The 25,000-nt window shown below is 50.1% G+C and overlaps 1 protein-coding gene across 1 annotated transcript in view; it reads right to left on the bottom strand.

Moving 5' to 3' along the window:
* LOC135249700 (lysine-specific demethylase 6B-like) overlaps positions 1 to 25,000 on the bottom strand; it is an 85,390-nt gene that overhangs the window by 9,494 nt on the left and 50,896 nt on the right. Inside the window, exons 3-4 of the mRNA XM_064325218.1 lie at positions 8,585 to 8,670; positions 3,787 to 3,882 (exon numbers count right to left, since the gene is read on the bottom strand). The gene's annotated coding sequence lies outside the window, so the exon portion shown is untranslated. The remainder of the gene's footprint in view (positions 1 to 3,786; positions 3,883 to 8,584; positions 8,671 to 25,000) is intronic.

The raw sequence follows: 25,000 nt of genomic DNA, 5'->3' as shown, positions 1-25,000 counted from the left end.
AAATGAATGTGAAAGTGTGTGAGACTGGTGAACGGCAGTGTGAATCACGGCGTGTCCGCGTGCGCGAGTGTGTGTGTCCGTGCGTGCGAGTGTGTGTGTGCATGTATGCGAGTGTGTGTCCGCGTGTGCAAGTGTGTGTCCCCGCATGTGCGAGTGTGTGTGTGCGCGGGTGTGTGTGTCCGCGTGCGCGGGTGTGTGTTTCTGCGTGCGCGAGTGTGTGTGTGTGTGTGGGTCCTCTACTGCGGCGGCAACATAAGACCCAACACGAGACAGACCGGTCCTCAGAAACCTGCGAAACACCCACCCCCTGAAACCCCCCACCCCTCCTCTGCTGAGTTACAAGAATACACCTAAGGGAAGGGGGGGGGGCCCAATATCCAACAAACAGAACTTCGGAAGACGTCAGAACGTCCCCGCGTCTCGAGACACGGCAAGGAAAGTCGGCCCAGATTTCCTTCTGGAAGTTTCTCCCCCCTGCTCACCAGCTGCATCCCCACATTTCCCTGAATTTGGGGAACGAGCGCTCGCACCAAAATAACAGGGCTGCAGCGGCCAGCCTCAGTTCCCTTGGCAACCGCTACCATGGCACTGGTCAGAGCCTTGAGTGTGGTTTAGAAAGAGAAAATAAAAAAAATATGGGGGGGGGGGGAAGATGCACCTTGTTCTACCCCCCTCCCCACCCCCATTCCAGGAACTGGAGGGTTTGAATGTTAAAAAAAAATAAAAATAAATAGGGCAGAATGTTGGGCTTCGGGAGAAATTGGGAAAACAACATCAGGGAGTGACGGTAACTCTACCGGATCGCACCGAACAGACCCGGCTCGGGTACCACAGAACCGCCGGGCCGGAGTAAATATCATTTCACCGTGCGCTGCCGCGTGCGTGCCTGCACCGGTCCTCCGGGCTCATTAAAAAAAACAAAACAAACAAAAAAAAAAAAAAAAAAACACTTCGATGCGGGTCCATCTGTGGTCAGAGCAGCCCGGGGCTGGAGCGCTGTGAACCTCGACCGAGGTCCCAGCCAAAAGCGCTGAGGTCAGGGAACGTGACTAAGAATAGAGCGTGACCAAATGTCGAAAAAAAACCCAAAACAGCCGCCGCCGTCTTTCCTGTGCGTCCCGTCGCATGACTCACAAAGACCGTCCCTTTCAACCCCCTTCGTCGTCGTCGTCGTCATCGTCATCCTCGCGGGCCACAAACCAACACAAACGCTGGGGACGGGGCCAAAGACACACGCGCTGCCGCGGGACTCTGACAAGCTAACCAGAGAGCCGGCCGGCTTCAGGGGTGCACGAGATGACAAACCGCGAAAGCGCAGAAATTATAATAAACTCAAACCAACCGCCATAAAATTCAAACTCAGACACCGTAACGCACTGCAGAAACAACAATTAACCTCACGCGTACACGCTATCAACCGCATAAATTATAAAACAGAGTGACTATTACGAATCGCAATACATGTACAATCCAGACTAGTTTTCACAGGCAATCCCGCTCAAAGTGTTCCAAGGTCATCTGTGTAGCGTATAGCCCTGATAAGAATAAGGCTACAGCATAATTTTGTCCATGAATGACCTTGCCTGTTTTGAGCTTCTGATTAGTCAGTGTAACCATCACCCTTCCTCCCCTAATTCACAGAAACGTAACCCTTTCCACTAAATGTTTTTTTTTTTTTTTTTTTGTACTTCAGAAACTACGATTTCCTCATCTCGTGAGTTTCTCTCCTAGAAAACACGACGGAACTTCACACGCATCGCCGCTTGATGAGAAGTGCTTTAACTCATTACGCGTACGTGCGACCCACGCCAGCCGCGGTCTGATCAACACTCGAGTTTTAAATCAACCCCTGTTGAAAAGAAAGGTGTGGGAAACTCTCCCCAGACAAACTTGAGCACGTCATGAGAACGTAACTGTTAAGTGTCCGCGGAGGCAGGACCCAGTGAAGAAAGACAACACTGGCCACGTTTTTATTTCTCTCTTCTTCCTTCCTTCTTTCTTTCTTTCCTTTTTAAAACAAAGCAGCTAGACCCTTAAATCACAGATTTAAGGCAAGTGTGGTGCCAGTTGACTAACCAGAATGCCCATCACTGAACACCTGTTACATCTCATATACTGTGACTACCCAGTACACAGTGCCCACTGATCGCACACGCAGCACGTCGTCACACGGATTTACTCATGTACATATAGGCTTTTAACACCGAGCACCTACGTCTTCACCAACCTCCGTCCAGCCGACACACGGACCAACTGTCCAAACAAAACTGCATCAACTCCCCCACTGACACAGAAGACGACAAACTGACAGACCCACCACAACAGCTGGAACATCATAAGTTACAGAGCTTCAGATAAGTCTAACTTTCTGTTAGTATCAACAAAAAAAATTAAATAAAAATCTAACTTGTCTACAGGTGGAAGGGGATCTACATTGGATGAGACATTTTATAATGATTAATTGGACTAAAAAACTATATGGGGCATAAGGTCGTATTTTTGCTGAAAGCATCGGTAAAATCATTAATGGTGTTTCAGAAACCGACCACCAGCTAAATATGATGGACACTGACACAGCACTGTAAACAGAAAATGCGATGTTAAGGTATGTGTAGCTTTAAAATTACATTTCGTCACAGCGCGAAGGCGGGCGATGCTTAGCGTTCACATCAAGGGCGGGCATTTCAAACACCAGCAACAAGAGACCGGCGAATTACTGCCACAGACGGACGACACCGCCCTACAACACAATCTCCCCCAGGTCTTCAAAGAAAAACAAACACGTCGTTTGGGTTTCCATGTCAATCGGGCAATAAATCAAGCGTACGGAAGTATATTATCAAAGGGGTGTTTCTCGCCCCCCACCCCCAGTCCCGCACCTCAGGTCGTAGACACACCAAGGGGTTTATGACATCCTCGAGGCTACACTTTGAAACATCGATCGCGCTTGGAACATAAAATCTACCATACGTATGTATTCTGGGACAAGACTGTTCTCGTAATGTTCCAAGTACTTCACGTTTCTATTGGGGTGTTCTTGGAAGCGAATTTTCCCCCCTGTGTTTTTCTGGCTAAATGTATTTATGAGAAAAGCCGCACACAAAAACACCCCACCCCCAACCCGTGATGTAGAACGACTTCCTCTCTATATCCCATTGTACGGACTCCGGCAATTCGTTCTGTTTAAAAGGACAGCCCAGTCGCGCACCCTGCCTCGACCACTCCCACAGACAAAGGCGTGGGATCGTGTTACACAAGCCAGTTCTTTCTCTCTAAACTCCTCCCATCCTTCCCCTCCCACGGACGACACGTGGGTTTCCGTGTTTGAAGAACCACACTCTGGTATTTGACTGGGAAAGTCCTCCGGGGCTTACACACAAATTGCAGCTAGGCTACTGTGCGAGTGACGAATTACAAGTTTAAGCCAAAAATAAAATAAAACAAATAAAGTTTCATTATAGGAAGTCTGGAGTAGGTCTAATTCAAAGCAGGTCACATCACAGATTAGCCGAATGGCAGAAGCCAAGACATCCAAAATTAATTCTATTTGGTAGCTTGCTAGTTTTTCCAGCTTGCGTGACGCTCAAAGAGTTAACAACAGACGCGAGTGCGTCTTCCGGTTACAGAAGCCTACTTTGCTGTTACTACACGATCAGTTGTTTCAAATACACCCGGCTACAGCCGAGCTGAATCCTTAGCGTGTTCCTCATATCTTTCTCTACAGAATCAATGGAGACAATAATACAGCGAGGACTCAAGAACAGCGAGTTCAGAAAGCCGACTTACCTTATCAAAACTGTAAGAACTCGTCTTACAAGTAGGCTACAGCACGAGTCTTCACCGTCGGTATTCCTCACTCCGCGTTTCACCAAGGAGAATTCTCTGTTGAACAACGACGATATAAACTAAATATAAATAGGCAACTGACCGAAGAAAAGACACGATCAAGTATCACGTTAACATAATGGAGATACATTCAGCAGTAAATCCGCCTTCTATTATAGGACCAGTTACATCAAACTACACATGTAATCGTTCAGTCGGGTACGAAATCCATCTTCGATTTAAAAGCCCCGGGATTCAGGAAAAAAGAAGGTTCACAAATCAAAAGTAAAAAAAACGAAGGCTTTTTAACGATATACCATCGCAAAATTCCCCCCGAAAAAGCACAATAGACCACTAGAACCGGACAAATACAATGGTTTGAGAGTATTCCAGCATGTACCGGCGGAACGAGTAGTTTATTCTTGCTGTGCTTCTGCTCGCGTTGCCGGGGCACTGTCGGTAATCGCTCCCGCTTCTTGCTCCAGGGAAACGGGTTTAAGCTACCCGCACAACAGTGGAAACCAACGAAGATCGATAATAAGGTTGCTATGTTGAATCCCTTCTTCCCTTCAGATCGCTAGTAACCTAAAATAGTTGACAAACAAGGGAGCGAGACGGCTTTGTAATCAATGGGGCTGTGCTGTCGCGATCGCTTTCGCTGCCTCGTCTTTCCCCTTTTTTCCCCGTCTAGCCTATAGTCTCTCGCTCTCCGAGCTGTGGATCGAATTGCGCTGAGCTGCGCTCTTGAGTTTTTAAAGGGACAAGCTGTTTGGCTCACACAGCGCGCACCGGATGATGTCACCGCACGCAAAGGTCTGCCTCCGTTCCAGAACCGCCCTCCTTCCTCCTCATTCGCTGACGTCACTGTGTGTGCCCCTCCTCGCACGGTCGGAATTCCCTGACAGCGCAAACTGGCACCGAAAAGTTCGTCCCGCTGTTCCGTCGTTCCGCTGCGCGTATTTAAGGTGGACTCGTGACTGTTCTAGCGCGGATCACGATGAAATCCGTTCGTTCTGCCAACCAGACTATTTATAATCCCGATCTGACACCATCCGAAACACAATGTTCTGTCAAACACAGCTATAAATAATCCGCTGGATATTATCCCATAGTTACTTCCTTAGACAGGAAGGAAGCGTTGGACAGGATTACAGAATATTTTATGTTTTTCTTTAAAGCATTCATGCGTTTGAATAAAAATTAGCAGTAGCTAACGAGTACGTATCAAGTAATTCAATCCAGTCATTTCATGGGTTACTGAGAGATTAAATAATAAAAAGGGCCGATAATGAAAGTAAAAAGGCCCAAATTAACAGAGTAGAAAAGTGAAAGTGAAGCAGGGATGTACAGTAAAGGTGTCACTGTGTGTGTGTGTGTGTGTGTCTCAGACACTTTCGGCAGTGTACCTAGGTGTGACTCACTCACACCAGCCCTCTGTCCCAGGGTTCGAAGGCTGACCGACTGTCTGACAGAGAGGCCAGAGGGGGAGAGCCACTGTCTGTACCAGTGACACATCCTCCTACTGCCAGTACCCACACACACACACACACACACACACACACATCCCCCCACACATCGCATCCACCCCCCCCACCAACACACACAATACGCACTATCCAGACCCCCACCCACCAACACACACATACGCACAATCCAGCCCCCCACCCACCAACACACACATACGCACTATCCAGCCCCCCACCCACCAACACACACATACGCACTATCCAGCCCCCCACCCACACACACACACACATACCGCACTATCCAGCCCCCACCCACCAACACACACACACACAGCCACACATCCAGCCCCCACCCACCAACACACACACACACACACACGCACAATCCAGCCCCCACCCACCAACACACACACACACACACGCAATCCAGCCCCCCACCACCAACACACACACGTGCACACACACACACCAATCCAGCCCCCATCCCCACCACACACCGCACACACACACACACACACACATCCCGCCCCCCCACCTACACACACACACACACACACACACCATCCAGCCCCCCACCTGCACACACACACACACACACACACACACTTCCGCCCCCCACCACACACACACACACACACACTATCCAGCCCCCCACATACACACACACACACACACCCCAATCCAGCCCCCCACCTACACACACACACACACACACACACACACCACACACACACACACACACACACAGTCAAAGACACAACGCAGGCTCCAGGGAGTCTGAAGTAATCGTGAGTGACGGGGAGCAGCTCAGCTCGCGGCCGTGTGTCACATGACCGAGGCTGAGCTCGTTAGCTCGTTAGCTCGCTGCGCTAAGAGACAACGCTGTCCTGTCGCTCGGGGTAATCTCAATCTGCTCACGTCCAGCCACATTCTGCTCGACACAGAACTGCGCGCGGAGTACGGAGTACCTCAAAAACGCAAAACGAGAACAGGGGCTAAAGCTACAAAAGCAGCCATTTCGTCAAACAGCCAGGAGAAATTCAGCCAGACATTTTACAGTACGTACATATACGCTCTACGGTTGATCCTTCACCCCAGCTGGTCCCAGTGTTTGGGGTCAATTATATTTTCAGTAAAGCCAAATTCAGGAAATCAATTACCATTTATTTCCTGGGCTGAATGATTAATAATAAAAAAATGTATTTGACCCTGACACTGATTGATTCTGAAGTTCAGGCTCTGGCAGCTAGCTAGTTCCTATGATTATTCAATAATCAATCATCACAGGAGACGTTCATGGTTCTCCCAGTTCAGTTATTCAGTTACCTTCAAACTTTTAAAAATGAATTGATTTGCGCATTCGCCAGTTAGAAGCACTACTGATTCATCTGTTTGTATTAGGAAGTAGGTCTGATTCACCATTAGAATTGGACATCTGGCCCTGATTCTCCAGTGATGTTACAGTTCAGAACACGGAAGGTATGAAGAGTTAGCGGCGTTTAATAATAGCAACGGTGTTAAAATGCTGACTCAGAATTCACAACATCCAGCAGCTTGCAATCTTATCCAATACACACACTGGCAGTACGTCTCACACACGCTAGCACGTGCACACACACACACACACACACACACACACTCACACTCGCGCACCCAAGCACGCACGCACACAGGCCCACACACATTATTGTTTTCCATTTCTCACATTACACCTTTCACAAACTCAAATGTATACACACAAACACGTTAGTCATGAAAAGTCAGAGTACAGTGTGTGAACATAGTAATGAACGTTAATTAAACCCTTCAGATCCACAACACCAACAACATCGCTTGAGGGAGGGGATGTTATGGTGATGACTCAATCCCTGGAGGTTTGGTGTGTGTGTGTGTGTGTGTGTGTGTGTTGGGGTGTAGGACTGGCTGACACATTATTACACGAGCTACCCCCCCACACTCCCCTCACAAAGACACTCCTGTTCTGTTCTGCTCTCTCTCTTCAAACCCTACCCACTTCTACTACTTACTCACACTCCTCCTCTCTCCTTATCGTCCTCCCCATCACACTCTTCTCAGTCCTCCTATCCCTCCCTCCCTCTCCCCTGCCCTCTTCCCCTCCCCAAATCGGAACGTCACTCACTGCCCCCTCCCCACCTCAGCAGGTGTGCGTGCTTAATATGTGTACGTTTTCTTTGACACAAGAGTCCTTTATCTTGAATGGGTGCTTAAACCCAAAGCCGTTTGGGAGTGGTGTGTGTGTGTGTGTGTGTGTGTGTGTGTGTGAGTGTTTGTGCGCGACGCCTTTCCAAGTTTTCTCCCGTTTCGCGGGAGTGTCAGACTGGCACAGGTGATTCCTCCTGGGTTTGTCGGCCAATGGCGGTAAATGAAGGCAAAATTCACCTGAACAGGTAGGTACAGTACGCTAACACCTACGCTCAACGCTGGAGTCTTGTAATGCACTCACAGGAGCTTTAAGTTCAGGCTTTAAGTGACCTGTCATTTTCTTTGCTACTTAAAAATTCAACTGTACATACACGCAAGTACATACACATATATGTAGTTTATATATAGCCATCAAGAACATATGTATTAGATTTATAATTACAAAATAGCAGCTGTACAGCACCTGTCTTATTATGAGTATTAGACAGGTATCATTTTTACTGCATTTCTTTTGTCTTCAGAGCAGCAGTACTAACAGAAGCGCACCCTTTGCCAAAAGAGCAGTTCAGCTCCACCAAAGGATTCTGAACTCAGCTAGCAGCGCAAGTGTGTGGGCATGTGCACATACCTGCGTGAGAGGACATGTCTGTGTGCGTTTGTGTGTGTGTGTGTGTTCCTGTGCGTTTGTGTGTGGGTGTGTGTGTTTGTACATGCGGGCGTGTGTGAGTATGTATGAATGTATGTGTCCCTGTGTGTGCCTGTGTGTGTGTGTATGTATGAATGTATGTGTCCCTGTGTGTGCCTGTGTGTGTGTGTGTATGTATGAATGTATGTGTCCCTGTGTGTGTGTATGTATGAATGTATGTGTATGTGTGTGTGTGTGTGTGAGAGTGAGAACGTGTGTGTGTGTGTGTATGTATCCCTGTGTGTGCATGTGTGTATGAATGTATGTAGCCCTGTGTGTGCATGTGTGTATGAATGTATGTGTCCCTGTGTGTGCTTGTGTGTGTGTGTATGTATGAATGTATGTGTGTGTATGAATGTATGTGTCTGTGTGTGTGTGTGTGAGTATGTGACACAGGCACAGAAGTGATTGTAAAGGGAGAGAGGGCAGCAGCTCCCGGGCTCACCTGTGCAGGTCTCCGGGGACGAAGAGCAGGAAGGGTGCCTCAGGATCTACCCTCTCAGCAGGTCCCCACAAGTACACATCCCTGTCCTGTAAACACACACACACCCCACAGGTCAGTGCTATGCTCACACACGCATGCGTACAGCATTATGAGGTCAGCAGGTCCCCACAAGTACACATCCCTGTCCTGTAAACACACACACACCCCACAGGTCAGTGCTATGCTCACACACGCATGTGTACAGCATTATGAGGTCAGCAGGTCCCCACAAGTACACATCCTTGACCTGTAAACACACAAACACCTCACAGGTCAGTGCTCTGCCCAATGTACAGCATTATGAGGTCAGCAGGTCCCCACAAGTACACATCTTTATCCTGTAACACACACACACACCCCACAGGTCAGTGCTCTGCTCACACACACACACACACACACACACACACACGTGTACAGCATTATGAGGTCAGTAGGTCCCCACAAGTACACATCCCTGTCCTGTAAACACACACACACCCCACGGGTCAGTGCTCTGCCCAACGTGCAGCATAATGAGGTCAGCAGGTCCCCACAAAACGTTAACACAATGTAGTGTAATGGCAACCTTCCGCCCAGCTCCAACGGCACACGCCGAGTTCTTGTGTAAGTATTACCACAGTAAGAGGAGAACAGCCTTTTGCCCAATGCACATCTTACACACGTGTACGTGAGGTCACAATAGCAGTGTAAGGAAAGTGCCAAATGCGTAAATATGAATGATCTGAATCCCATTGCCGGGATAAAAAAAAAAGGAAAAATATTATTTGCTTTTAATAGCTATTGATTATCAATCGTTTGTTTTTCATTTTTCTTCTTTTAGCCACAGAGGTGAAAAGACATAAAAAGCACTTTGAGGACCAAAACATGTCCTCTTTGGAGGACACTGGAATCAAACTAACAACCAGAAAAAAGGTAGTTCTATCAAAGTCACCACACACGCACGCACACACAGACACACACACACACACACATACGCACACACAACTCCCCCAAGTATAGATCTGCATCTCTCGCACTGATTAGACAGATATTAAAAGTTGTGGTTCCACTTCTTAATGCCGTGGTATTTAACCCTAACCCCCTAGTCCTCCTCAGCCACATTGCCCTTTTATAATCTCTTCACCTTTCCTTCCTCCTCCCTCCTCCCTCCTCCTGCCCATGCAATGACCCCTATCTGAACATCTGCGTGACCTATCGACAAGAGAGATGCATCTCCACCTCCTCCATCATGCACAGCCTGTCCCATGATCCCTGGGGCCCTGTCCCTCTGTACGACATGCGTGTGCATGCGCATGTAGGCTAACTCAGAATGTCCGCCATTTTGGCTCATGACCCAAAAGGATCAGTCGAGTCTTTGCTAGGATCCCTGTCTCCGCAGGTTAAAAGCCGAGGAAATAATTCAAGACCTCCGTCCTGGATTACTCATCGATTTGTTTGGTACGCGTTCGTGGACATGTGACCCGCAACGTCCAATCGGGCGGCCAGTGCAGTGCGGTGCCCAGGGAAACCGGGGCCATAGCCGAAAGGTTGCAGGTTCGATTCTCAAGTGGGACACACCGTTTGAGCAAGGCATTTAACCAGAACTGGTTCAGTATATGTCAAGCTGTGTAGATAGATACGATGTAGAAATGCAAAAAAAAAAAAAAAAAAAATCACTCTGGATAAAAGCAACGGACAAATGCCTGTAACGTAATGTCATTGTGGCAAGATGCCTGCAAGATTAACGTTGTCGTGAGCAGATCAGGAACACAGACGGAGAGGTACAGAGGAGCGGTTCATCGAGATGAGACGGTGCCAAGAGCCGTTAATATGAACACGTAGTCTGTCATTACAATAAAAGGAAACAAACCATAGCTTAGGGTGTAACAGTCACACAGCAACACAATCGTATGACGTCACGCTAACTTACACAGAGCATTGAGAAAAGGACCTACACTGTCACAAAAAGTGCCTAGAAAGGTACAAACGCTTGTCACTGGGGCGGTACATAATTCATTTGTACCTCTTTTGTGTGTAAAAAGGTACTCGCTAGTACCCCAATAGAACACTATTGTACTTTCAGTGTACATTCGGCAAATTTGTTCCCTAAAGAACAAAAATTCACCTCCACTGTACCTCTATTTCTGTATATGTATGTACAATCGCATCGAACTTCATTCAGTCATTATGTTCAGAAAATGAACAAGGGTTAAAAAAACGTGAAAAATGTAAAAAAAATAATAATAATAATAATTTAAAAGCTGAGCGTGGAGACTACGCTGGCAGAGAGGCTGAGGACTGAGAAGGTTGAGATACAAACAAACAAACAAAAAAAAACCGAATAAATAAATAAATAGATAAAATAAAAACGAAAGTAAGAGTACAAGCAGCAACACTGATGCAGAACCAAACAGGTTCTCATCTCTCAGATACCAGAGGTCAGAGGTCACTGCAGTGACTGCGCTGTGAGAGTTAAACGCAAAGGTTAACGAGTGGGAGGGGAACCCACTCAACAAACAAAAACAAAAAACAAAAAAAAAAAACCCCCATATCAACGGCATCTATCAACGGATAGAGAGAGAGAGAGTGGGGTGGTGGGGGAGAGAGAGAGAGAGAGAGGGGGTGGTGGGGGGAGGGGGAGAGGGAGAGAGAGAGAGAGAGAGAGTGGGGTGGTGGGGGGAGAGAGAAAGAGACAGAGAGGGGTTGTGGTGAGAGAGGAGAGAGGGGAATTAGAGAACGAGAGAGGGAGGCACAGACAGAGAGAGTGGGTGGTGGGGGAGAGAGAGGGACAGACAGAGAGAGTGGGGTGGTGGGGGGAGAGAGAGGGACAGACAGAGAAAGGGGGTTATGGAGATGGGAGAGAAAGAGAGGAGAGTGAGAGAACGAGAGAGGGGGGAGAGAAACCAAGAGAAAGAGGCACAGACAGAGAGTAAGGGACAGAGAGAGGGGGGTGGTGGGGGAGAGAGAGGGACAGACAGAGAGAAGGGACAGAGAGAGGGGGTGGTGGGGGAGAAGAGGCACAGACAAAGAGTAAGGGACAGAGAGAGGGTGGGTGGGGGAGAGAGGGACAGACAGAGAGTAAGGGACAGAGAGACAGACAGAGAGTAAGGGACAGAGAGAGGGGGTTTAGGGGGAGAGAGAGAGAACAGACAGAGAGTAAGGGACAGAGAGAGGGGGTTTTAGGGGGAGAGGAGAGAGGCACAGACAGAGAGTAAGGGACAGAGAGAGGGGGTTTTAGGGGGAGAGAGAGAGAGACAGACAGAGAGTAAGGGACAGAGAGAGGGGGGTTGTAGGGGGAGAGAGAGAGACAGACAGAGAGTAAGGGACAGAGAGAGGGGGGTTGGGGAGGGGGGGGGAAAGAGAGAAAGACAGAGACGGGGTATATGCTGGGGGGGGCGGGGGGGGGTGACGGAGGCGGAAAGCGACAGACACACCGTACAGACACACACGCGCTCGCGGTCGAGGGTGAGGGGAGCCTGACGCCGCGTCTGCCCGCGGAACGCCAGGTGCTCCTGGGGTGGCTGACCTCTTACGACATCGCCTCGCCATCTGGGCGCTCGCAAGCGGGCGGCCCCCGCCAGGGCGTGCGGCGTCTACGCCCACACGCAGCTGCCCTCATGTGACACGGAGAGCCGTCATCGCCACGGAAACAACGCCACGCTACGCCGCGCCACGCTACGCAGCGGTAGCGACAGCACGGGTACTCGACACAAACACAAACTCCGCACAAAGAGACACTTCAGTTCAGTACGGTCTGTTCTGTGTGTGTATGTGTATGTGTGTGTGTGTGTGTGTGTGAGTGTGTGTGTGAGAGAGTGTTTGTGTATGTATACATGAACGTGTGCTTGTGTGTGTGAGTGTATGAGTGATAGAGAGTATGTGTGAAAGAGTGTGTGTGTGTGTGTGGGCGTGAGGGAGACAGAGCTTGTCTGGAGGAGTTGTTTTGCATGAGGGTCCTTAGTCAATGGTGAGTCAGAAGAAGGACTCATGTCAGCAGAAGCCAGCCAGACAGACAGACAGACAGACACCCACACACACGCACGCGCACGCACACACACACACACATACGCACACACACACACATATACACAAACGCACACACACACACACACACAAACGCACACCCAGTCACATGACCGGCTGGCTCTGAATAGCTGCGTTCCGTCTCTGTTCAGACTCTCTCTCCGCCTGTACGCGGCGTTCGCAGAGCAGCCCTGAGAGTCGTGAGACACAACGTGTTTCACAGGAACACCCACAGCCGCGCTACGGACGCTCAGACGAGCTCCACGCTGCGCTGCCAACGTCTCAGAGGGGGTTTTTTTTTTTTTTAGTTCTCGTTCGCAGAATAAGAAGAAGAAGAAGACGTGATGTACAGTCAAACCCCCACAGTCTGTCTGTCTGTCTGTCTGTCTGCGGCTGTGTACGGAGGGAGGGAGAGAGGGAGGGGGAGGGAGGGAGGGAGGGAGGGGGAGAGGGGGGAGGGAGAGAGGGAGGGAAAGAGAGGGAGGGAGGTGGGATGAGGAGATGTGAAATGAAGCAGGACTGGGGTTTGGTTTTCTGAACTTTTCTTTACGTACGGGAGAAAGGTCACATGAAAGTACTTTTTTTTAAAAAGATCTTTTTAAAAGAGTATCACACACACATGCACACACACGCACACACACACAGAACTCAAGCCATTGCACTACTACTCTGCATAGCATTTAAATACACAAATAAATGGCATATTAAAAAAACAGGGCTCCACATAAATCATGTCCAGACAGAGGCTAATGAAAACAGCCCAGAGCCGCAGTGGTAAAATCTCCTTCTGTGGAGTCGATGCACTTTCATGAATATTTAAAGTCAAAACGTCTGTCACTCATCGACGCCGGGGTGGGCCAGGCAGCGCCCACCGTGCCACAGGGAGAGGCTGGCAGAGCAGGCAGATGGCAAGGATGTGGCAAAGAATACCACAGAGTGGCACAGAGCACCATAGAGCGGCTCAAAACACTACAGAGCGGCACAGAACACCATAGAGTGCCTTAGAGCACCACAGAGCAGCATAGAATAACACAGAGTGGTAAAGAGCACCATAGAGCGGCGCAAAACACTTCAGAGTGGGACAGACCACCATAGAGTGGCACAGCGCACCCAAGAACAGCACAGAATACCACAGAGCGGCACAGACCACCAGAGTGGCTCAGAGCACCACAGAGCAGCACAGACCACCAGAGTGGCTCAGAGCACCACAGAGCGGCACATAACACTACACTGGCACACAGGACCATAGAGCGGCTCAGAACACTACAGAGCGGAGCAGAGCACCACAGAGCAGTACAGAACACTACACTGGCACACAGGACCATAGAGCGGCTCAGAGCATCATAGAGCGGCTCAGAACACTATAGAGTAGAGCAAAGCACCACAGAGCAGGACAGAACACTACACTGGCACACAGGTCCATAGAGTGGCTCAGAGCATCATAGAACACTACAGAGTAGAGCAGAGCACCACAGAGCAGTACAGAACACTACACTGGCACACTGGACCATAGAGCGGCTCAGAGCATCATAGAGTGGCTCAGAACACTACAGAGTAGGGAAAAGCACCACAGAGCAGTACAGAACACTACACTGGCACACTGGACCATAGAGCGGCTCAGAACACTACAGAGTAGAGCAGAGCACCACAGAGCAGTACAGAACACTACACTGGCACACTGGACCATAGAGCGGCTCAGAGCATCACAGAGTGGCTCTGAACATTACAGAGTGGGGCAGAGCACCACAGAGTGGCAAAGAGCACCAGCATAGCACAGAGTGTCTCAGAGAACAATGAAACACCGAAAACCAGCCACAGGAACAGTGTGTTCTCCTGGCTACTGCAGTAGGAATCTGCTGCAGCAAGAAACCTACACCTCATGACAGGCTGTGACACACACACACACACCCACGCACAAAGACGCCTCCACACAACAGCACAATACATCAACTACGTGCTAAATCAACACTAGTAGGCAGTTTCTGAATTATACCTCAAATTATATTTGCACGCTGTCGATGAGTGAAATGTATTGTGGGAATTTTGGCAGTTACCAGTGACTGAACAACACTATGGGAGTTTTGATCCAGTGTGGCCCATTTGCAATGCATTATGGGAGTTCTGGACACAGTGCCTGATTGAATTGCACAGTGGAAATTTTGGCTGCTATGGTTCAGTGAGCTGCATTATGGGAGTTCTGGACATTGGAGCTGAGTGAATTGCATTATGGGACTTCTGGCAGCGGTGCTGAGTGAACTGAATTGTGGGGGTTTTGGCTGCTGTGGCTGAATGAACAAGTCTTTCCTGCTGCAGATCCATCTGTTCGCAGTAAAACCCAGAAACACAAAGAGGGATTTCATTTCTGTCCCTCAAGAGATTCCATCTGCAGACCACACGCACACACACACGTATTATACCTGCATACATGTAACACACACACACACACACACACACACACACACACAGACCCACACACACACACACACGCACACACACACGTATTATACCTGCATACATGTAAAAACACACACACACACACACACGCAATGTAACACGCGTGCATTAAAACCGAAACAAAAAACACACACACACACACGCAAATGTATTACACTTGCGTGCATGTCAAACACAAACAAACACAGACACACGTACACACACACACACGTATTACACCTGTGTGCATATCAAACACAAACAGACACACGCACACATACCACGTATTACACTCATGCGCAGGAAACAGAGGCTGTGTGTGTGTGTGTGTGTGTGTGTGTGTGTGTGGACTAAAACTCTGCACGTGTGTGCTGCAGCAGCAACGTTCAGAAAGGCCTATCAGCCAAGCAGCATAAACCCTTTACCCACACAGCCCTGAGCCTGGAGCCACTCTCATTCTCTACACCAGAGGCATTAATGCACACAACGCATAACACTGCCTAAGAGTGAGTATTCAAACATTACAGCCAGCGTACTACAACACAGCATAGCACAGCACAGCACAGCACAGCACAATACAACACAGGACTGCACAGCACAGCAAGCACAGGACAGCACAACAACACAACACAAGACAACACAGCACAGCACAACACAGCATAGGACAGCACAACAACACAACACAAGACAACACAGCACAACACAGAACAGCACAAGACAGCACAACAACACAAGACAACACATCACATCACAACACAACACAACGCAGCACAGCACAGCACACAACACAGCGCAGCGCAGCACAGCACAGCACACAACACAGCACAGCACAGCACAGCGCAGCACAGCACAGCACAGCACAGCGCAGCACAGCACAGCACACAGCTCTGAGGCATGACTGCATAACTGGCTCTGCGCCCTGAATTCTCAGTAATGATTGACAAGGTATTTAAATCCACTTCTGAGCGTTAGAGGCTCTTTCTGAGGATCCCAGCCCTCCCCCCAGAGCGCCACCCGGAGGCTGTCCTGATGATTAACGCACAACAGCTACTGCTCATTCAGCCCTGCACAGCTGCTCACACACACACATACTTCACACGCACACACACACACATACTTCACACGCACGCACGCAGGCACGCACGCACACACAGTATCCACACACACACGTATGCACACGCACGCACGCAGCACGCAACTCACACACACACACACACACACACCACCACGCACGCACGCACGCACACGCACTTCACACCATGCATGCACACACACACACACACACACACACACACAGTATCCACACACACACACACACACACACACACACACGCACGCACGCACGCACACACACAGTATCCACACACACGTATGCACACACACCACACACACACACACACACCCCCCACACCACACACACGCGCACAGTGCTCTTGTTCTCCTGAGAGAGACCTTTGCCCCCGCGCACAGCAATCGGGTCGAGCGCGCGTAGCGTAGCCGCAGCTCGCCCTTGTCCAAGGTTACGCAAGTGTACCCTGTCGCCCCCGGAGACACAAGCGTACCCTGTCGCCCCCGGAGACGCAAGTGTACCCCGTCGCCCCCGGAGACGCACGCCAACCGGTTCTGCCGGCACGCTCCGCTCTCGGCTCCACTTTACCGGCGCCCTGGCCCCGCCCCCCCCAACCACGCCCACGGCCAAATGACTGACAGCTGGCCTCAGGACCGGCATTTCTGCCCCATACGTGCTGTCACAGCTGGCTCCGGCAGTGTGTGTGTGTGCGTGTGTGTGTATGTGTGTGTGTGTGTGTGTGTGTTTGTGTGTGTGTGTGTGTGTGCGGAGTGTGTGTGTGTGTGTGTGCGTGTGTGTAGTTGTTGTGTTGTGTGTGTGTGTGGCGTCGTGTGTGTGTGTGTGGTGCGTGTGGTGCGTTGTGTGTGTGTGTGTGTGTGTGTGTGTGTGTGCAGTGTGTGTGTGTGTGTGTGTGTGTCGAGTGTGTGTGTGGTGTGTGGTCGTGTCGTGTGTGTGTGTGCGTGTGCGTGGCGCAGTTGTTGTGTGTGTGTGTGTGTGTGTGTGTGGTGTGCGCGCGTGCGTGTGTGTGTGTGCGTGTGTGGTCCATGTTGTGCCTCCCATGAGACAGACAGGTGTGGGGCAGATTGAGTTATGCCTCATTTCATCTGACTGTGCAGCTGGGCCAACCCTGCTCAAGAAGATACACTACACACACACACACTCCGCGCACACACACACACACACACAAACACACACACACACGCATGCACACACACACTACATACAAAACACAGACACACACGCATGCATGCACACGACATACACACACACACACACAGACACACACACACACACACACACACGCATGCACACACACGCTACATACATAAACACAGACACACACGCATGCATGCACGACATCACACACACACACACACACACACACACAACCGCTAAACATTTACACACATTCACACTCCAGAGCCCTACCCGCCTAGGGAGCGTCTCTGAATTCCCACACCGTCGCAAACCGTCACCCTTTCGCGCTACAGAGCACAGCGCCAGATCTCTGACCAGCATTAATTACACGCGCCATTAACTACATCGCATGACAGGTCCCACTCACACACACACACACACACACACACGCACGTGCGCACAGGTACGCACAGGCAAACAGCTGCACAGGACTCTCCTGGGAGCGGGGGGTGGGGAGGAGGGGGTTGTCGACAAAAGAGAGGAAGAGAAGGGGGAGGAAATGAAGTGAAAGAAAGGAGAGAGAGAGATCAGAAGCAGAGAGATATTACGATATTGTTCCTGCAATCGCATCCAGTAAGCTGAACTGTTTCCACTTTGATATGCCTACAGTGGTGTGAACACATGCGTGTGTGTGTGCGTGTGTGTGTGTGTGCTTGTGTGTGTGTGTGTGTGTGTGTGCATGTGTGTGAGAGTGTGTGTGTGTGCGTGTGTGTGTGCATGTGTGTGAGAGTGTGTGTGCCTGTGTGAGAGACTGTGTGTGTGTGTGTGTGTGTGCATGTGTGAGAGTGTGTGTGAGAGTGTGTGTGTGTGTGTGTGTGTGTGAGAGTGTGTGTGTGTGTGCATGTGTGTGAGAGTGTGTGTGTGTGTCCGTGTGTTAGAGTGTGTGTGTGTGTGTGTCCGTGTGTTAGAGTGTGTGTGTGTGTGTGTGTGTGTGTGTGGCTACTACAGGGCGGCTGATTCCTCCCCCTACACGAGCAGCAACAAGGTCTCGACTCTTTGCAGTTCTGGCCCCACGATGGTGGAACGATCTTCCAGTGGAGGTCAGAACAGCAGAGTGTCTGAGCACCTTCAAACGGAAACTCAAGACGCACCTCTTCTCTGTGTACCTCTCTCCTCTTCCCTAAACCCCCTCCCATAACTATAAAAAAAAAAAAAAAATTTTTGTTCAGACTATCTTGTTTCTCCTTATTGTATGCATCATAGTAAAGGCTTTTTGTCTACATGTTGTTCAATGGACTTAAGCGGACTTGATCCTGAGTTTGGTTACTCTATTGTAAGTCGCTCTGGATAAGAGCGTCAGCTAAATACCTATAATGTAATGTAATGTAATGTGTGTGTGTGCATGTGTGTGAGAGTGTGTGCATATATAACAGAGACACACAGAACTGGTAGAACCAAGTGAAGGGAGAGGGAGGAGAGTGGAATGCGCTGGGGGGGGAGAGTGTGGGGGGGGTTACTCCAGGACTGAAGAACTCAGTGACATGACGCAGATGCACACGGCCTCGTGGAGGGCTGGGGGGGGGCGGGGAGTGAAGGGGGGGGTGGCGGAGCGCAGCCGGAGCTGTGGAATCACACTGCAGCGCTGGGGGGGCGGGGGGGGCAGCGCTGCTTAACTCTCATTAGGGCAGAAACTGCGCCGTGTTCCAGTGACTGACAGAAACGCGCAGCTGAGCCAAGCGGACGCAGCCGAGCGGGGACGGGGCGGGGCACGGGGGGGTTGGGATGGGGGGTGGTGCACGGTGCAGAACACGCGACACACTGCGCCATCTGTCATTTCACACACACACACAAACAAAAAATAAAAATTCAATGAAGGACCCAGTTCAATTTTTTTTTTTTACAGGTCCCCACAAAGCACATAAACACAAAAATTTCTGGTTTGGGATTTATGAGAAGGGGAGCGCTGTCAAAGCTGCCAGATCATCACCGTTTTATAACCCTCCCCCCCCCCCACTCCCCCTCCCCCAATGCAAAAGCAAACAATCACAATGCAAGAGGAGCCGTCCTGCATTACGACCATATTTCACATGACACTGCAAGTGCACTGCGCTGCAAGGCCTGAGCAGCGTGTGCTTCCACGTGTATTCCAAGTCCACATACACACACAAAAAAGAACATTTCAAACAGTGTAGATGTTGAACGTTGAAATTTGGATCTTAAAATATAATTGCAGGACACATATAACGAACGTTTCGATGCTACCGCTACATTACAAAGCCTAAAGCTCACTCCACGCACACACAAACAACCCACAATTACACAGCATTACTACAAGCACTACATTTCAGCAATTTGATGTGAAATTATATTAGAAACATTTTGGTATAATTTCAACTAAATTTCTGCACATAGACACCATGTTCTCTCATCATTCATACAGATATGAACAAACACACAGAAACACACACGAAGACACGCACAAACACACACACACACATACTCTCAAACACATAAGCTCAAACAAACATGCACACACGCACGCACACAAGCCTACACATGCACGCACACACACACACACACACACGCACGCACACACACACACACACACACACACACACACACACAATCATTGAGATGCAGGCCTCTCTCCCCTTCGCTGCTCCGCAGAGCCCCCGATGGGGGAGGGGGGTAGAGGCAGGAGGCGTGGGGGAGGGGCAGAGGGGGAGAGGGGGAGGGGAAGAGGCAGACTGCTTAAACACAGCTCTCACATTGTCTGCCTGTCTGCTGCCTCTCTCTCAACTCCGGTCACCATGAACACCCCGCAGGCGTACACACACACACACACTCTCACTCGCATACACACACACACACACACACACACACATCTCTCAGTCACACACACACACTCTCACTCACATACACACACACACACACACACACACACACACACACACTCTCTCAGTCACACACACACACTCTCACTCGCATACACACACACACACGCACACACACAGTCTCTCAGTCACACACACAGTCTCTCACTCGCATGCACACACACACACACTCTCTCACTTGCATGCACACACACAGACACACACTCTGTCATACACACACACACACGCACGCACACTATCTTACTCGCTCTCGCACACGTACGCACATATGCACACACTCACTCGTACGCACACGCACACATACCCTCTCACTCGCTGTCCCGCACACACACATGCACACACTTTCAACCGCTCTCTTGCACACATGCACACACACACACAAACATTCATAATCAAGCACACATACTCACACACAAAAACATGTACAAACACAACACATATAGATTTTTGAGCAGATATCATAAAGGTCGTCTTGTTAATCCAAGGGACCACCTGACCTGTCATACTGCACGTGTTGGTGCCTCACTGCGCATACACCACAACAATCCACACTGCTGTGCAAGTACCCATTCACCCCGATTGGTCCATCCACCCGCCAATCTCCGATATAGGCTCAGAACGGGGGCGGGGCTGAAGTCAGCAGCACACACACAGCACAATGGAACTGTGGCATAAGCAGAACAGAGCCAGAGTCGCACGCACGCACACAGAGTGGGGGGAGGGGAGCGAGGCGGGGAGGGGGGGGGTGCGGAGGGGGTCAGAGAGGGAATAAATTGTGGTGACTGGGTGACAGAGCACCGAAGACACAGAACAGAGGGATGGGGGGGGAGGGGAACCCCCTTTTTAAAGCACCCAATAAAGCGCCCCGAGATCAGCAGCAGAATGCTAAGCGCCCGCCGCCCCTGCCAGCCCGGCGGCATTTCGGGCCGCAGGATCGCCCGAGGACGAAGGGCTTCGGTCAGCAGGGTAGGCCCCGCCTTATCGCCAACGGCGACCCCCCCCCCCCGACCAATCAGGTGCCTGCCCAGCATTCCCAGAGGGTTTACAAACTGGACTAACCGAGAGGAAAGATTTAGTTCTTTAAAAAAAAAAAAGGTTTAAACGGAATATCATTTTGTCACTAAAGGTCTTTCTGAAATCCAGTGTTGCCCATAATTAGCAGCTGTACCCCAGACACACGCACGCACACTAGTGCTGAGACAGGCCCACTGGTCAATTAAAAAAAAAAAGATTCTTTTAACAATTGAAGGTGTGAGGCATTTCGTTTAATGTTTCCTTTCTGGCATTAGTGCTGATGAGGAGCTCGATAAGTATATATCCTGTATATGACGTGTTGTAGGATGGGTACGTGCACATTAAAATATTTTATACACTTTCAGCAAAGCGTTGTACTTCTGCAGCGGCCCCCTGAACTGAAGAGGCCATGTGTATATAAACACACTTACGCACACACACACACACACACACACATACACGCACACACACACACGCATATACGCACACACACACATATGCACACACACTAACGCACGCACACACACACACACACACTTACGCACACACACACACACACAGATGCACACACACACACACACACACACACGCACACTTACACACACACACACACACACACACATACACGCACACACACACACACACACATATACACACACACACACATATGCACACACACTAACGCACGCACACACACACACACACTTACGCACACACACACACACGCACATACACACACACATACACACACACACATATACGCACACACACTTACGCACACACACACACACACATATACGCACACACACTTACGCACACACACACACACTTATGCACACACACACATGCACACACACACTTACGCACGCACACACATGCACACACGCGCACACACACACACATATATACGCACATACACACACACACACACTACGCACACACACACACACATACATACGCACACACACACACACGCACACACACACACACACACACACTAACTCATGAATCAGAGGCAGAAGACTGCTTACTGCTGCTGAGACTCTTTGATGCCACAGGACTTTATGCTGGATTAGGGCTCCAGACGTCTTATATGGCCGATACAAAGGAGAGGAGAAAATCAACATTAACTCAGACACCAAGCTGAAACTGATACTGATACTGAGCCCGATGGGGACGTGTGTGTGTGCGTGCGTGTGTGTGCGTGTATGTGTGTCCGTGTGTGTGTGTGCATGTGTGTGTGTACGTGTGCGCGTGCGTGTGCATGCGTGTATGTGTGCGCGTGTGTATGTGGGTGTGCGCTTGTGTGTGTGTGTGTGTGAGTGAATGTGTGTGTGCATGCATGCGTGAGTGTGTGTGTGTGTGTGTGCATGCGTGAGTGTGTGTGTGTGCATGCGTGAGTGTGTGTGTGTGTGTGTGTGTGTGTGCAAGCATGCGTGAGTGTGTGTGTGTGTGTGTGTGTGCAAGCATGCGCGCGTGTGCGTGTGTGTATTGTGCGTGTGTGTGTGTGTGCATGCGTGAGTGTGTGTGTGTGCATGCGTGAGTGTGTGTGTGTGTGCGCGCGTGTGTATGTGGGTGTGCGCGTGTGTGCATGCGTGAGTGTGTGTGTGTGCAAGCATGCGCGTGTGTTTGTGTGTGTGTGTGCGTGTGCATGCGCGTGTGTGCATGCGTGAGTGTGTGTGTGTGTGTATGTGTGCGCGCGTGTGCATGCGTGAGTGTGTGTGTGTGTGTGTGTGTGTGTGTGTGTGTGTGCAGAGGGCAGTGTGTTCAGAGGGCAGCGGGGCCACAGTGACCTGTCTGTGTCTGCAGTGTTGTGTCTGGCTTCTCTCAGACTTTAGTAATCTGATCCAACTTCTGTTGATCTGAGAGGAGCTTGCCTGGAGACCCTGGGACCCCTGCTCTCTCTCTCCACCCTCCCCCCTTTCTCTCTCTCTCCACCCTCTCCCCTTTCTCTCTCTCTCCCTTTTCTCTCTCCTCTCTCCCCCTTTCTCTCTCTCCTCTCTCCCCTTTTCTCTCTCCCTCCTCTCTCCCCTCTGTCTGCAACTGTTTTCTGACCCACACACACACACACACAAACACAAGCACACAAACGCACACGCACGTACAGAAACACGCACTTGAGTCTCTCCCAAGATTGGTGTTTATCGCAGATAAACACCCATTCACAAACATTTCTCGCACGCACACACACACACACACATGCACACACACAGACATTCCACGCAGGAAGACAAACACTCCTTGTATATGTTTATGTCCTTTTTGGTGTTTATCTCCGATAACCTCTTAAGCACCTCACGCACGCACACACACACAGGGAAGTACACACTGTTCTGCCTGAGAGGCGTGTATCCTGGACTAGTTAATCAGGATGTTTCAGGTGACTGAGACCATGGAACAGGTAACACCGGGAGGACACAAAAACAGAACCAAGCACAGACACGAAAGGAGCCAAACCCGGCTTCCCCCGACCGAAACCAGCGCGCACTCCGCCCCGTCCCACCCCGCCACAACCGACGGGATTTAGCCAAAGCGGGGTCTGCGCGGTTAATATTCAAATAACCAGGGTCGAATGCTGGCCGGGCTGGCCCGTGCTCTGACTCGATCTGTGTCAATACTGTCTGAGAGACACACGTTCGCTCACTTTCAGGCCCAGAGGAAGGAGCCATATCGGCGAAATATCTCATTTCACTCCGAGGTCTTTGGCTCTAGTTTTGTCGATACGGAAGAAACGGCAAACGTGTTCATATTTTGTAAATTTGGAGGGAAAAAAAAAAAACAGACACACTGTACACATGAATATACCCATAAAAGTGAAACCCACAAACCGAAAACACCGGGGGTCGCACTATTGAGCCTGAACGGGCCAAAACCGAAATAAATCAGAGGCTCAAGCAGCCAACCCGGACGAAACGAAAGCAGAGATAAACCCAGCCGACTGCAGCTGACGCCGAGCCCAGGCAAACAAAGACAAATCCGCCTCCACACGCTCGCAGGGTTTCTTCTCTTATATTTTGTTTAAGCTCTGCGGGCATTACAAACACCGCTGAAGTCACTCTGCCGTCCAGAAAAAAAAACAAATCCAAAAACAAATCAAACAAAACCAGTGATTGTATTGAAAGAAAAAAAAAATCGGGCCAACTGAAAAGATCAAAGCATATCCGCCCTCCCCCTCCCCCTCCCCCTCCACCCCTTCTGCCCCCCTTCCCGCCCCCCTTCCCCCAGGCCATGCCCTGACACACCTTGTTCACAGTGTTCAGAGGACACCTGTACTGTACCGGCGGGGGCGGCCGCAGGTATTGTGGGTAAATTTCACAGACGGGTAGAGAACGGAGTGTTACCTGGCAAAGCGGGGCCAGACTTGCTGGGGCCACCAGAACTTTTTTCCAGTCTGCTCAGCCAGTCAGCACCTGTCCCAGCCCCTGAGCACTGTCCAGCTACCTGTCCAGCCCGGCTCAGACTCTGCTCCAGCTCACCTGTCCCAGCTCCCCTGATCCAGCTCCCCTGCTCCAGCTCACCTGTCCCAGCTCACCTGCAGCTCCCCAGGGCTGACCTGGCCACAGTATTTTTATTTTTTTATAAATAAATCCCACCTCCCCGCCCGTGTAGTGAAGTAAAGTGAACTCTTGGGAAGAGGGGGGGGGGGGGGGTGTTTGAACTCTGAACTGGACATTATTTTTTCACGCATAAAATTTTTTTTAAAAAAAGGGCTTTAAAGTTGCCAGCTAGGTAGCAATAGGTTTCTTTTTTTTCTTTTTTTTAACGAAGCATCTGTTTGACCCAAACTCGGCAAACTGACAGCGTGAGCCATTTGTGAATCCCAAAATA

The sequence above is a fragment of the Anguilla rostrata genome, chromosome 3 (genome assembly GCF_018555375.3).
Source record: "Anguilla rostrata isolate EN2019 chromosome 3, ASM1855537v3, whole genome shotgun sequence".
NCBI classification, from domain to species: domain Eukaryota; kingdom Metazoa; phylum Chordata; class Actinopteri; order Anguilliformes; family Anguillidae; genus Anguilla; species Anguilla rostrata.
This window is presented reverse-complemented; position numbering and strand designations above follow the sequence as displayed.